The sequence below is a fragment of the Miscanthus floridulus genome, chromosome 16, assembly GCF_019320115.1.
Source record: "Miscanthus floridulus cultivar M001 chromosome 16, ASM1932011v1, whole genome shotgun sequence".
NCBI classification, from domain to species: Eukaryota; Viridiplantae; Streptophyta; class Magnoliopsida; order Poales; family Poaceae; genus Miscanthus; species Miscanthus floridulus.
In genome coordinates this window covers 78,511,318-78,526,354 of record NC_089595.1, presented here as the reverse complement: position 1 = coordinate 78,526,354, position 15,037 = coordinate 78,511,318, and positions in this window count along the sequence as shown.

The window sequence follows — 15,037 nt, the reverse complement described above, 5'->3', positions numbered from 1 at the left end:
CAGAAAACAACTCCCGGGACCAATGTCATCACTCCAAACAAGCAAACCGACATCAACAAGTGATTCAACTCGTGAAATGTGCAAAAGTTGACTCAAGACAGAGCCTAGGACCCACCACCCAAAGGGAGGCTCACCTACCATAGTAGCAGGCCAACCGGCCCAGTAGTGAGGCCAGTCAGCCCATTATGGAGGCCCCTCACCCTTTACCACCTCGTACGCCTTCCTAAGATCTGGACCCTTGATTTAAGGCAGTTTTAGGTCAGTTTATCTAATGGTGGCCAAGAGAGTTTACGCGGATCGATGATGTGGCAGTTCCTTGCCCCCTACTCCACCTTTATTCCTTGCCCCCTACTCCACCTCGGCCAATATAAGGACACCTAGACCCCCTCTAGGAGGCACACATCTACACACCCTATGCTCTAGAGCTTCATTATTTCATACCCTAATTGTAGTAGTGTCCCTCTTGATGATTCTCATTTAGTTGAATTATAGAAAATAGGGAGAGAGGAGAGGAGAGAGATCTAAGGAGAAGCCAGATTTATCGGATTCTTCTTGACTTTGTACCTCTACAGATCTAATTCATCTCTGAGTTACATCTAGGTTCTTCTATTGGTATTTTAAGTTCTCTAGTTAATTGAATTCAATCTTTACTATATTTTATTTACGGCAACTCCGCTTGCATTGAGTGCTCTAATTATAAATTGTGACTAGAGTGGTAAACCCTAGTGTAGACGTGGTGTCTAGGCTAGAGTATACCTGAGTTTGCATCCAATCCTACGGTTAGTTGTGCTAGTCCCAGAGGTGACAGCTCTGTCAGGCCATTGTAATCCATCATGTTAGGATTGGTGTTTCAAAGAGCTTTTTGGCAGCCTTCCCTCGACTACCTTTTTCTCACCTTCTTCAAGAGTCAAAAAAGTATTGTTGCTCCAAAGTACGTAAAGTATAGTAAGATTGATCTTTAGTTGTTTAGTTTAAGCCTGGAAAACCCCTCTCTATCCACAAAAATACTTTTCTATTCTTATCTTTAGACGACCTTGATTCTTACTAGAACACTTCGTGTTTCTCATGGAAATTGATACTCTGGAATACTCTCGGGTGAAAGCTACATCGGTATCCGTGCACTTGCGGATTTTTCTATGTGCGTTAACAAATACTAACAGGGGCCAATCATATCCAGTCCCCAATTTGCAAAAGGCCAAGATACAGGGATTGTCTAAAGCGCTTGTGCTGGCACATGTATCTGCTTGGCAAAAAAATGGCAGCCCTCACAATGGCAAACGAGTGCCTCAGCATCTGCTATTGCAGATGGGCCAGTAAAATCCAGCTTGGAAAGCTTTGTCGACCAGGTTCCTAGACACGACATGGTTACCACATGAACCGGCATGAATCTCGAGCAGTAATTTTTCTCCTTCCTCTTGGGTAATGCACTTCTACAATAGTTCTTCTCTGGCATTCTTCACATTAACTTGCCATCAACTAGCACATAGTGCTTACTATGATGAATGAGTCATTCCATCTCTGCCTTGTCACTTGGGACCTCAGCTGAGAAGAGATATTTGATGAAAGGCTCTCTCCAATCAGAAGTTGGAGTAGGTATGATCATAACTAATTGCTCAGTGGGTGGTGTCTTAGCGACTGACTGCTCTTCTTGGGTGGATGGGGTCATGAGGTCTTGAACAAATACTCCTGCTAGAACTTTGGCCCTAGATGACCCTAGCTTGGATAGGCGATCGGCTACCTAATTAGCGTCGTGGGGAACGTGATGGTAATCAATGCCATAGAACTTCCCTTCAAGTTTTCTGATCTATGCGTAGTAAGCATCCATCTTCTCATTGGTGTAGGACTAGTCCTTATTGAGCTGGTTGATGACTAGGGAGGAAGCGTCGTATACCATGAGGTGCTTGACGCTGAGCTCCATGGCGATGCGGAGGCCATGGAGACATGCCTCATATTCAGCAGCATTGTTGGAGGCTGGAAAATGAATCCGGAGTACATATTAGAGCTCGTCCTTAGAGGGAGTAATGAACAGTACACCTGCCCTGGCAAATTCAATTTTGAGAGCACCATCGAAGTACATCTTCCAATGCTCAAGGCAAGCAGCTGGGATAGGCTCTTGGATCTCAGTCCATTCAGTGATGAAATCAGCCAAAACTTGCTACTTGACAGTCGGTCGGCTCCTGAACTCAATGGAGTACGTGCCAAGCTCAACCGCCCACTTGATAATGCGGCCGTTGGCTTCATTGTTGTGGAGGATATCACTGAGTGGGAATTCAGAGACCATGGCAATCTTGTAGAACTCAAAGTAATGGCGAAGCTTGTGGGATGTAATCAGGACCACACACAATAGCTTCTAAACCAGAGGATACCGAGTCTTGGACTCGTTCAAGACCTCGCTGATGAAGTAGACTGGTCGCTGGACCTTGTACGCATTCCCAGCCTCCTCTCGCTCAACTACAATAGCCGTGCTAACAACCCGGGGAGTCACGGCGATGTAGATCAATAAAATCTCACCAAATTGCGGTGCAGTCATAATTGGAGGTGAAGTCAAGAACTGTTTGAGCTTGGTGAAAGATTCATCAGCTTCCTCCATCCACTCAAAATGTTCGCTAGCCTTAAGCAGCTTGAAGAAGGGGAGACCTTTCTTCCAAGACATGATATGAGGCAGCTAAGAGCCACCATGCATCACGTAAGCTTCTGGACATCTTTTACACAAGTTGCCCGCTTCATACGGGTGATGGCCAAGACTTTTTTGGTGTTTGCCTCAATGCTTCTAGCACTGATGATGTAGCCCAGGAGGATGCCAGATGGAACACCGAATATACACTTGTTGGGATTCAGCTTCCATCGGAACTCCTTGAGAGCCTTGAATGTTTGCTTGAGGTCGACGATAAGCTTGTTGGTGGTCTTGGACATAACAACCACATCGTTGATGTAGGCCTCGATGTTGTGCCCTATCTGATCTTTAAGGCAACGCTGAATAGCTCTTTGATACGTCGCACTAGCATTTTTTAGTTTGAAGGACATGGTGGGGTAATAGTAGGTGCTGAACGGTGTGATGAAGGACGTTTTGATCTGGTCCTCCTCTTTCAAGGAGATTTGGTGATAACTAGAATAACTATCTAAAAAAGAAAGTAATTCGCAACCGGTAGTAGAATCAATGACCTCATCGATGCAAGGAAGACCAAAGGGGTCTTTAGGGTAGTGTTTGTTGACATTGGTGTAATCAATGCACATTCTCCATTCTTTATTCTTCTTTTGAATGAGCACTGGGTTAGCCAGTCATTCGGGATGATACACTTCTTTAATAAATCTAGCTACTAGAAGCTGGTATAATTCTACCCTAATAGCCTCCTTCTTGTCTAGCATGAATCATCGAAGCTTCTGCTGGATCAGCTTGGCGGTTGGTGAGACATGTAAGGAGTGCTCGATCAGCTCCCTTGGTACCCCAAGCATGTCTGTATGTTTCCATGCAAACACATCTACATTGGTACATAGGAAACTGACAAGCGTACCTTCCTATTTGGGGTCTAGGTGGGGCCTAATCTTCATGGTCTTGGATAGGTCGGCGAGGCCAAGGCTCACCTCCTTGGTTTCCTTGACCTTGGTAGCTTCACAAGGTGCCGCCATCGTTGAGATCTCCTACTCTTCTAGGGACACCTTCTTTGACTTGGCGAGGCAGGCATCCATGTGAAAGGAGAGGTCGACTGCCTCAGTGTGTGTGAGACTCTCCTTCTCATAGGCGTAGGCAATGATGAGGTTAGCCTGCAAGGTAAGGACTCCTCCAGGGGCCAGCATCTTGAGCACCATGTAAGGATAGTGTGGTATGGCCATGAACTTGGTCAATGCCGGACGACCGAGGATGGCATGGTAGGTAGTGTCAAAATTGTCCACCAGAAAGCTGATATACTTGATGCGAAACATCTCAACGGTGTCATACTGAACCACAAAGTGATTTCACCTAGGGGCTAGGACGACCCCCAGAAAGGAGAGTTGACGGGGGTGAGATCTTCCTTGGAGAGGCCTAGTTCAGACAAGGCGTTAGTGAAGAGGATGTTAACGACACTACCACTGTCGATGAGGACCTTCATGAAGCGCACCTTGAAGATGATAGTGTCCAGCACGATGGGGAAGCATCCTGTGTAAGGTATTTCCGCCCACTGGCCGGCCCTGCTGAAACTGATGGGCTGTTCTGACCAGGGGAGGTATCTGGGGTCGACGATGGTGTTGATGCTCCTAACGGATAAGACTTGTCGGGAAGTGAGTTTCTTGTAGCGCTTGTTCTCGAAGGCGGCCAAACCTCTAAAGATCATGTGGATGATCTTGCTAGGATCTTGAAATGTGCCACCTGTGTTGGGGGGTTCATGATCCTTGCCATTGTTATTGTCATCTATATGTCTCTTATTTGCCTGCTCTTGGAAGATATTCGCTAAACCCATGCACTCCCTCATGGTATGCTTTGCGCCCTTATGGATCGGGCATGGGCCAACGAGGAGCTTGTCGAACTGTCTGCTATAGTTGCGCTTAGCACGAGGCTGCTCAATGGAGTCAACAAAGTTCTGTGGTCAGCAGCATCAGAGTTGTCCTACCCTAGAGGTCTCCTGTTTGTCATGATGATCATAGTTGTTGAGGCGACGCTCGTGGTCGTCATAGCGGTGGTCTCAATCATCGCTGTGCCATTCTGTAGGGTCGAGATGCGACTAGAGGGGGGTGAATAGTCATTTCAAAAACTTAATCATGTTGGCTAATCGAAACAAGTGCGGAATTAAAACTATCGGTCTAGCCAAGACTACACCCATCTATCTATGTTCTCTAGCACCTTGCAAAGATCCTAATTAAGCAACAAAGGTGCCGGGCTAGCTAGAGCTCATCTAATCAATTCTAGAAGCAAGGTCACACAAACCTATGCCACTAGTACTTTAACCAACGGGGAGCTCCAACACATGCTAATAAGCAAAAGCACAAAGCTAACTAAGCTCACTAGCAATGCTCAATAATAAGGCAACCAATACCAAATTAGAGAGCACAAATACTTAGCTACATAAACTAAGCAAAGTGACTAACAAGGCTACACAAACCAAATTAGTCATGCAAGGGAGCTACTTCTATGCTACACAAGCAAGAAGGTAACTAGTGAGATATATAAGCAAACTAATTACAAGAGCAAATACACAAGCACAATGTATATGAAAGTAATTACAAGCTTGTGTAATGAGGATGCAAACCAACGGGAAGAATAAAGTGGACACAGTGATTTTTCTTCTAAGGTTCATGTGCTTGCCAACACGCTAGTCCCCGTTGTGTCGACCACTCACTTGGTGGTTCGGTGGCTAATTGGCATTACCCGCCAAGCCCGCATGTTAGGCACCGCAAGAACCTACCCTGAAAGTGAGGGTAGCTCAATGACACGCTTTACTAGAGTTGCTCTTTGTAGCTCCCGTGGGGTGAGCACAGTGCCCCTCACAAAGCTCTTCTTTGGAGCACCGCACAAGCTTCTTGTGGGCTTTGACGGAGACCACCACCAAACCATCTAGGAGGTGGCAACCTCCAAGAGTAACAAGCACCACCGGCTTGCAACTCGATCACCTAGTGCCACTCAATGCAACCTTACGATGCAATCGCACTAGAATCGCTCTCTCACACAATCGGATGATCACTATCAAGTATATGTGAGATGGAAGGCTCCCAAGCACTCACAATCATGGACACAAAGTCCCCCGAGGTGCTCAACCCAAGCCATGGCCAAGAGCCCCTTCTATTTACAGCCCCATGGGCTAAACTAGCCATTACCCCTTCACTGGGCAAAACTCGGGGTGACCGGACGCACCCTGCCAGAGTCTGGTCAACGGATGGCTACCACATCATCCCTACCTTCAAATACTGAGCGCTTGATCTCAATGGTTAAGTTGCGACCGGATGTAGCATAGTGTATGACCGGACACATGACCCCAGTGTCCGGTCACTTCCAGTAAGGTTCCACTCGTGACCGGACGCATCCGGTCACCCCCGACCGGACTCACCCAGTGTTCGATCACTCACTATCTCCTCTATGCGCCGCCACACCGGTGTGACTGGACGCACCCAGCCAGCGTCCGGTCACTTTCAATGCTAGCATCCGGTTGAAGAATGACGCCTACATGTTCTCTGCTGCCACTGACCAGACGCAGGACCCTAGCGCCCGGTCACTGCGTGACCAGTGTCTGGTGCGCTCTATGAAACACTGTCTTTTCTATACAGGACACCGGTGGCACCATCGGACTGTCCACACTCCACAGGTGGACACTCCACCGGTGAAGTTTCAAACCCTTCTCACCTCTGTTTCATCGCCGAGTTGATCCACATCAACTCCAACTTCATCTCCTTTGTAAATGTGCCAACACCACAAGTGTACACCACCATGTGTATGTGTGTTAGCATTTTCACAATCATGTTCCAAAGGATTAGCCACTCAACTTGCCATGCCACTCGATCCTAGCGACGATGCAAAGTTAGATCACTTGAGTGGCACTAGATGACTGATATGCAAACAAGTTTGCCCCTCTTGATAGTACGGCCATCTATCCTAAACCCGGTCATCAACTTCTCTACACACCTATGACTGGTGAAATGAAATTCCCTAGGTTATACCTTTGCCTTGTGCATTCCATTCCATCTCCTCCATTGTTGATGCAACACATGCACCAACACGATCAACAATCATATGATCCACTTCATATCATCACGTGATCATATTGGTTCATCGATCTTGACTTCACTTGCTTTTCACCGTTGCCTTCGTCCATCGGTGCCAAGTCTTGCTCAAGCTTCACCGCCACACGGTCCATCGCTCCAAAGCCTCTGACTTGCCCTTCAGGCTTGCAACCGGTCCATCAAGCCAAGTCATGTCTTGATCTTCTCCACCTTGATCACATGACTCAATGTCATGTCTCATTTGCAATGAGCTCCTTCATTGTCACATGTGTGAGCTTTGCAACATCTCCAAGCCATTTTCACCTTCATGGCATATGTTGCTCACACACATGTACCTGTGGACTAATCACATGTGTATCTCACATAAATACAATTAGTCCACCTAGGTTGTCACTCAATTACCAAAACCACACAAGGACCTTTCACAATCATCACGGCGTTCGTCATTGCGACATGGTGGACGATTAGGCCAGGGAACCCGGGCGATATCCTCATGGTGATGCAAGTTAGCCTCCTCAGTGTCAGCATATTGTTTAGCAGTTGTGAACATCTCACCAAATGACATTGGTGGCTTCCTGTTGAACTTTCTACAAAGCTCATCGTGATGGCAAAGTCCTTGGATAAAGGCGGTGATAACTTCGGACTCTAGGATGTTTGGAATACGATTCCTAACCTTGGAGAAATGCTTGATGTAGCTCCAAAGAAGCTCGCTAGGCTTCTGATAGACTCTGGCCATGTCATGCTTCATCCCCGGCTGCTCACATGTAGCCTTGTAATTCTCAATGAACAACCTCTTGAGGTAATCCCATGAATCGATGATGTCTGATTGGAGGCTCATGAGCCAATTCATCACGGTGAGCTTAAGTGTGATGGGGAAGTAGTTCGCCATGATGTCAGTGTTGCGCCACCGGCCTGCATAGCTATGGCGTAGCTCGTGAGCCATTGCTCAGGGTTGGTGTGACCATTGTACTACTTGACACCAGAGATCTTGAAGTTGGGGGGCCACTGTACAGCCTATAACTTTGCGGTGAATGCTCGTGGACCATCGATATTGCCGGTGATGGCCGCGTCTCCAGTGGCTGGTAGAACAGTGGCACCAGCAACTGGTCAGGCGGTGTTGTTAGTGGCGGGCCAAGCAGCATCTCCAGCAGGCTAGGTGACGTTGGCAGAGTGAGCCAGCTAGATCAGCTCAAACACTGCCTCAGGATTGCCCCAAGATTCATCGTGTTGCTAGCAACGAACAATCTCCTCCGCATGGCGTGAGTTGCACTGATTATCGATACGGCGACGAACGTCATGATGATTATTGAGATGCTATCAGAAGTCACCAGCAGGTTGTTCAACTTCCTAGTTGGTGTTGGGGTTAGCATACTACGGTCGTTCTCTAGGATTGACAATGTAATTGCCTCTTGATCCCCCTTAGAGATAAGGGCCACCTACCTAGAGGTGGCTTCCACCAGGTCACTGGGATTGGGCCCTATGTGGCCCAACAGATCAGTTTGAAGAGGCAGAGTGAGATGGCGCCTGATTTTGGTGATTTTCGTTAACCTGAACTGCGACTGCTTTGAGCATGGCGATGGCTTTGGCAAGCTCTGGTGACGGTGTGAGCCTACCTAGCTCATTCATGGTGATGACGAGGTTGGCGCTTGGTGTCAGTAAGACCTCGTGCCCATCAACTTGGATGAATTCCCCATTGAGGTTGTGGACAACACAGTGCCCTCCTTAGTTATGGGCAGTGCCACCACCGTCGATGACTATTTTTGTGGAGCCTTCTGATTCTGCCCCTAGATCTGCCTCCAAGATCGAGAGCAGAGAGTCATCATCGAGCTAATGAATCTACACCATGTTGATGGCCGGTGCAAACTGGTTAGCACTTGACAGAGTGAGCTTAGTGAGCGAATAAATGTCATCGATCTGGTCAGCGTAGAGATCATGCAGGGCCTCTTGATATGGAGCGGCTGTGTTGGCTAGCCCATAGGGGTGAGCCATCATGGGACCCTGTGTTGGAGCTTACCGACTAGCCCTAGGCTAGTCAAATCTGGAGAGCGGTCGACGCTGCACTATGCGCCCTTGTGGAGTCATCATGATGGTCAGATCTACATCTTGCCACCATGGGCGGCGTCACCGAGTGAAGCGCTTAGGGTGCACCACCTAGAGCAGAGGATACTCATCATCGTAAGGAGACCGATCTCGGATCGACTCTACGAGTGACAAGCATTCGACGAGCTTCTTGTCAACCTGATCTATAGATGTGATCAGGTCATCTTGTTGGACATGCTTCCTTAGCTGGCATGGTGCCGAAGGGCGAGCCATCAGAGAAGAAGACAAACTCGGAAGAGATCTCGAGATCTGATCTGCTAGCGCAGATGTCGAAGCTACTAGCGTGGGGTTGTCCTGCACCTACTAGATGACCTCCCCATTGCCGTTGGTATTGATGACCCAGGTGATGGAACCGACCGTGAAGGTTTGGCTGGCCCTAGGGATGAACGGAGAGCTTGGAAAACATACCATCTGGCCAATCATGGGATCAAGCGCACACCCCTACCTGGCATGCCAACTGTCGACTAAATGTGCTCGGCAGTCCACCGAGGGGTATACCCATGATGGTAGATTTGTCATAGAGGTGAGCGAAATGGTGACAAGACACAAGATTTAGACATGTTTAGGCCATCAGCTTGACGTAATACCCTAAACCTGTGTCCCGTCGGTTTGCATTGGCTATCGTATATGATTGCGTGTGTTTTGAGGGGGTCCCCTACCCGCCTTATATAGCATGGGGGGTAGGGTTACATGCCGATCAGGTCTAAGTCTGATTGGGTAGCAGATATTCTTTACATGGAAACGTACATTTAGTATATCCTAACATTTTCAACATGGTCTTCAGGATGTTGTCGAGGTGCCTTGGGCGTACGCTGAGCTATGCCATGAATCGCAAGCCATCATCTTGTGGGCTAGACCATCCCTTGCAGTATGGCCATGTAGTCCGCCGTGGGTACCTAGGGCCAGACCCCCACATGGTGCCCCCCCCAATGGTCAGCCCAACGGCTAGTTTGACTGGCCAGACGAGCACTGGACAGGCAACGGTGAACCGCCCTATGGGTGCAGTGACCATCTAGCCAGTCCCCCAAGAGACCAAGTCTCTGGAAAAAAGTGGAGGTGCCCAACACTCCTTCCCCTGCTCTCTAGATAAAAGAGGAGGTGCCACCGCCCCACAAGTGGCGGTGACTAGGCGGTGCACCGCCCTCTCCAAGGCGGTGAACACCGGATGCGTCGGTGCCACCCTTCTTTCTGCCTCTTCTCTATCGGGTCCAGGTGGGCACCGTCCTAGGGGTGGCGGTGTCCCCACCAGAACACCTCCCTCTCACCCTCCTTGGTCGGTCACCGCCACAAGGGAGGTGGTGCACCGGACAGGGCATGGTGGTGGCCTTGGGACAGCACCCCAAGCCTGGTTATGCCTCTTTTTCTTCACCTTTTTCACCACCTTTGAAAATGTGCTAACACTCTAAGTGTTCCACCATCACGTGCAAGTGTGTTAGCATTTTCACAATCATTTTTCAAAGGTTAATCACTTTTCACCGATTGTGCACTAGGCCTAAAATGCATATGCAAGTTTTCCAACACTTAGTGGCACTAGATGATCTAGTTGTCCAATAAGAGCTCACCTCTTAATAGTACTACCATCTATACTAAATGTGATCCCACTCTCTATAGTGTCTTGATCACCGAAAATAAAATGGCCTTATAGATATCACCTTTGCCTTGAGCCCATTTTGTTTTTCTCTATCTTCTTTTCCAAAGTCCATAGCTTGATCATCACATGTGTTCACACCATCACCATTGTTGATAGAATATCATCGGCAGTCCTCCGAGGGGTATCCCACGAAGGTACATTGATCAGCAGAGGAGCGCGTGATCAAGAACAAGAAGGCAACAGAGACACACGGGTTATATAGGTTTAGGCCATCAGTATGACATAATACCTTACTCCCATGGTCTGTTGGTTTGTATTAGCTATTGTATGATATGCCATGATTTCGGAGTCGGTCCCTGCCTACCTTATATAGTCTAGGGGGTAGGGTTACAAGTCGGTTAGATCTGAGAGATAACCAGAAAGTAATAACAGATTACAAGAATCATGGGATCATACGTATCCTAACAGATCTCGTAGTATCTTCAGGATATCCTTCCTATATCTTGCGGGAGGCGCCAAGCAGAATCATGTTCCGCAAGGCTTCATCTTGTGGGCTAGGCCACCCCTAGGGGCGCAGCCCATGTGGTTCACCATGGGTATCTAGGGTCGTACCCCCCATAGCTAGTCCCCGAGTGCCTTGTACCCATTGTGCAACGCCATCCTGAGCGTGTTCGAGCAAGTGCAAACCAAAGCCGAGTAGTTCGACTCATGGTCTGACCTCCATGATGAGTCACCGAGCAGTTGTGAGTAGTTGTCGAGTAGCGTGCAATCATTGCCGAGCAGCATGACCCGCGGCCGAGCATCATATCCCCAGTATGGCTTGCCATAAGGGTGTAAGGAGCTCTAGTCCAGAATTGAAAATTTCTTCACAGTGAACCAAGTGTGGCCACTTAGAGTCCGACCACGAGGAAAGGAGATAACCTTCATTAGCTTCAAGAGGCATGGAGTCTTCCAGAAAAAAGAAGCACATTCACCACGAGGTGAAGTGTTCCCACTTAGTCCCCGAGCCTGATAGCAGATGATGTAGTCATGTGGTGTCAGGGTCCAAAGCAGAAAAATAATAGAAAACCAACCGAGCATGCAGCTAGTCCCCAGGCGTAGCCCCCAAAACAAGATAAAGCATAGTCACCGCAAGGTGAAGTGTGCCTACTTAGTCCCTAGGCCTGATAGTAGATGACGTAGTCATGTGGTGCTAGGGTCAGAAATAGAGAAATAATGAAAACCAGCCGAGCAGGCAGTCAGTCCCCGAGCTCCAAGCAAAGATATCAGAGAAATCAAACCGTAGAGAAAAAATCGGAGCAACGGTTGTACAGTAACGATTACTGAGCCTCGATAAATGGTGGAGAAATCGGTGATTATTTGGTGAGTAACAATAGATGGCAGTGATAAATGAGCGATGTGGGCTACGGTTGCGTGAAAGCCCAGGTTGTGGCCCATTAAGCCACGTCGGAGAATTCAGAGCGGCGCAGATCATGGGAACAGTTTCCCAAAAACCCTTGAATTTGGAAAGCTGGGGAAAGTACTGTATAATGGCGCCGCCGCCCCCCACGCTCCCACCTTTGCCACTTCGCCATTTCATCTTCCTCCTCAGCCGTCATACTTCTAGATTCGCACCCACACACTCTGCCGGCGCGAGCCCCCATCTAGATCTGAGTGATGGCGCCGAAGAGGAGAGCTGTGAATCTGAAGAAAGCGAGCCCAAAGAAGACAGCTACCGGAGCTAGTCATGATGAAGAGTGGGCGCCGTCGCGCACAGGGGAAGCAGAGCTCGAGAGATTGGTGACAGCGGGCGTGCTTCCTGACCGTGTCACCGCCGGATGGTGGCCAGCCAGTGGTGAGCCCTTCCCAATGCCTAACACCGATGAAGTTGTAGTCTTTGAGGATTATTTCTGGCATGAGTTGGGGTTCCCTGTTCATCCTTTCCTACGAGATCTACTAGAATTTTGGTCGATTAGTCTGTGCAATCTCCACCCCAACACCATATTTCACATCTCGATCTTTATTCATTTCTGTGAGGGGTTTCTAGGGGTTCTGCCGCACTTCAACCTCTTCAGACACCTGTTCTGGTTGAAGAAGAAAGGCGGCGACAGCTCCAAGGTGGTCGGCGGCGTATATCTGTAGCTTTAGGACGAAATGGCCAGTGAGTATATTAACATACCACTGAACACTTCTCTGAAAGGGTGGAATTCCAAGTGGTTCTACATGAAACAGAGCCACCTGGCAATCCGCTGCGACGTCCACCATATCTCGGAGAACCAGAGTAGCTGGTCGGAGAGACCAAACAGTATTAACATGGAGCAAGTGAAGGAGCTCCTTGACTTGATTCAAGGTGTGGAGTTGAGAGGTGAACTAGTGGCAGCAAGCTTCATAATACGCCGCGTCCAGCCCTACAAAGAGAGGGCCCACCTAGGCTTTGACTATAGGGGTGACGACGACAGGACCTGGGAGAGTACTGAACGACTATCAAGGAAAAAAAGTGATAAGTCGGGCCATAGAGCTATTCACCTCCAATGCCTCATTTAGCTGGCCAAAGGAAACGAAGGCCTTCAACTATACCAACCCACCTCCTCAGGTAACCATCTCAGTTTGCATTGTTCAATTGATAGTTGTCGAGCAGGGGACTGACTTACTTATGCAAAGATCCATCCGTAGGATAGGGCAGTGTACTTTTCGGGCATGCCGAGAGCCGATTGGCCGCCGGTGGTGGACGCCCGACCAATAGTACAACCTGAAGAAAGTTCCGTCGGTATCTCATCGAAATCCAGAGATACGGATGTTGATCGCACGGCGAGTCCCCCCTAGTGTCAAAGAAATCTCAGGGGAAATGGGCAGCGGTAGATGAGCTGGCCCAGAAGAAGAGGAATACGGTGGCTGCCGCTCCTCGCAAACCAGGCGGCATCTCACTTGGTGGTGACTAGACCACTCGAACGCGGAGGGCCACGGTGATCGAGTGGTCTGATGACGATGAAGATCTAGTTGCTCCTCCTCCAAGCGTGCAGACGCCTTCACGTAGCACACACGTGGAGGAGCAATCAAGGGGAAACGAAGAAGTCCCCGAGCAGTAGACGATAGAAATCCCCACAGAGCAGGTGACAGGCGCCCCCGATCAGCAGACGGAGATAAATCCGGAGCGATGGGTGGAGGAAACCTCAGAGCAGCAGGCAGAGCAGAGGCCAACTTTGGAGGAGACGAGACCTCCACCCCGAGCACGGGGATCGAGTCCACAGCCGCGCCTGAGGGCTCAGGCAGGCATCACCAATTCAAAAAAGTGCAACAGCAGACCAAACGGTGAGTATCCTCGTGTTGGAGTTACTTTGCTATCTTATCTGAGTGTTTTTGGCGCTTAACCAAATGATCTGATGCAGCGCAAGGCATACCGAGGGTCCGGGCCTATCCGCCCAGACTAACGAGTAGCCTCGAACTGATCCCGAGGCGGAGGTAACGTCGGCAGCCCCCATGTCGGGGTCCCTGGGTGCTCGACAGCCGGCGGAGAAGTCAATGACTGCTGTGGGTGGACTTGGAGACGGCGAGAGGTCGACGTCGGTGGAGGATGGGTCGGCGACAACACGCGAAGCAACGGCGGGTACTGTCGAGCCCTCGGGAACTAAAACTAGAACTGCCGGCATTGCACCAGAGTATGGGTTGATGGAACCAGAGGCGCGTGAGGAGCTATGGCGCCTCCTAAGGCAACGCAGGGCATGATCAGACCCGCAGCCCGACCAAAGAGTCCCCCGGTGGTGCCGCCAGCTGCTGTGGAAGAGGAGGACGTGGTGGAGGAGATCATTCATGCTGAGCCTCAAACCCAATCCGTCCGAATCTTCCGCAAGCATGGTGATGAGGTGGTAGTTGTCGAGGAGGACACCCCCAAGGAGATGAGGCGGCTGAAATCCGCCCTCGCCGGAGTAGTAAAACAAATCAAGGTTTGTGTTGAATCTTGAGTATTCGTCTTTGACATTTGAGATCGAACTCCATCATTGTCATTGTTAATTTTCAGGGGATAACTCGGACTACCGAGCACCGGCACCAGTTAATAAAGAGGATGGAACCCCTCGCCGAAGAGAACCAGAAACTCAAGGAGGCGATGAACCTCTTAGAGAAAAACACCCAAAGGCCCCAGCGCGAGTGGGACCTCGCTAAATCCAACGCGCTGGACCTAGAGCAACAGAAAGGAATCCTATCTGAGCAGCTAGTGACAGTGAAAGAACAGCTACGAAACAAATCCGAGCAGCTTGCCGCTGCCTCCACACAACTGAAAGATGCTTCTGAGCAGTTGGAAAAGCTACAGAAAGTATCCGAGCAGAAGAAAGGTATGTGCGACCGGCGAAAGTGCTTTGCATAGTTGGATACGCTTACTTTTGGTGATGATTGTTGCACTTGTAGAGCAAGATGTGGAGCTCAGACAGCAGCGCTAGGCCCTTGAGCAACTCTGAGAGGAGAAGGAGAAAGAAACAGGGCGAGCGAACAAACTGGTCAAGGAGTTGAACGGTGAGTACTCCCTGGTCAAGGTTGCTGATGAAGTAACTCTCTTGCTTGATGGAACTTTGTAATGCTTGCAGATTACCGTCGAAGGGTTAAGGCACAGTTCGATGTGCTGGAGCAGGATGCCTAGACCTAGAGGGGTAGATTTGATGCTGTAGTTACTGGAATCAACCCAGTGCT